This window comes from Etheostoma cragini, chromosome 7 (assembly GCF_013103735.1).
Source record: "Etheostoma cragini isolate CJK2018 chromosome 7, CSU_Ecrag_1.0, whole genome shotgun sequence".
Lineage (NCBI taxonomy): Eukaryota > Metazoa > Chordata > Actinopteri > Perciformes > Percidae > Etheostoma > Etheostoma cragini.
The window spans coordinates 1,133,339-1,134,565 of NC_048413.1; the positions used below are offsets into that span (position 1 = coordinate 1,133,339).

General features: G+C 43.0%; 1 pseudogene; it reads left to right on the forward strand.

Moving 5' to 3' along the window:
* The window catches only part of LOC117947077, a 4,183-nt pseudogene extending 3,376 nt beyond the window's left edge, over window positions 1–807 (forward strand).
* The last annotated feature ends 420 nt before the right edge of the window (window positions 808–1,227 follow it).

The following is a 1,227-nucleotide window of genomic DNA, read 5'->3' on the forward strand; positions in this document are numbered from 1 at the left end:
CACCTATGCCCCTGTTATCTCTGCTGAGAAGGCTTACCATGAGCAGATAACGGTGGCAGAAATCACAACTGCCTGCTTTGAACCAGCAAATCAATTTGTGAAATGTGACCCTCGCCACGGCAAATACATGGCCTGCTGCCTGCTGTATCGTGGTGATGTGGTGCCCAAAGATGTGAATGCTGCCATTGCCACCATTAAAACCAAGCGCGCCATCCAGTTTGTGGACTGGTGCCCCACTGGTTTCAAGGTGGGCATCAACTACCAGCCGCCCACTGTAGTTCCTGGTGGAGACCTGGCCAAGGTCCAGAGGGCCGTGTGCATGCTGAGCAACACCACTGCTATCGCAGAGGCCTGGGCTCGGCTTGACCACAAGTTTGATCTGATGTACGCTAAGAGGGCCTTTGTTCACTGGTATGTGGGTGAGGGGATGGAGGAGGGAGAGTTCTCTGATGCCAGAGAGGACATGGCAGCTCTGGAGAAGGATTATGAGGAGGTTGGAGTCGACTCCATTGAGGGTGAGGGAGAGGAGGAAGGAGAAGAATATTAAAGGTGCTGGTCGGAAAGGAGACTGATTTCATTCAATTTTTAAGTATGTTCCAAAACTGTTTCTTAATTACCTGTTTAGCTATTCAGAATAAAACTCCTGTAGGACAAGAGAGGACATCAGCATGTTAGTTCTTGGAGTTCAGGCATTGAAAGGTGAGAAAGAGGATTATTAAAAGGGACAAAGCACTATTTAAACAGGAAACAATTACTTTAAATTAAAGGCATTCCACTGTTAGTCTTTCAAATAAAAGTTAGGCTGTTCTAAGTGAATTAAAAAAAAACAAAGCCAGTTTGCGCTTAATAAGGTTCCTGTAACATAAAGTTGGGGGTGGGGGGGTTTAACATGAAAATCCTCCAGTCTGTTTATTGTAATCATATAAGTAAATTGATTTTGACAATAGCTGTACACCAATAAACATGTCACATTTTGAATAATAACTACAGTAACAATAGTGTTTATAATAAACTTTTGAATCTTTGAAATGAGTAATAACGATTGTCAGAATATTTGAGCTAAATGTTAACGCAGCATGCTAACATGCTGATATTTAGCATGTGTTTACCGTGTTCACAGTATTAGTTTAATGTGATTGCATGCTAACAGTTGGTAATTAGCAGTAAACAAAGTACAGCTGAGGCTGATGGGATGTCATGTTTTGCAGGTCGGCTGACCACGAGCTA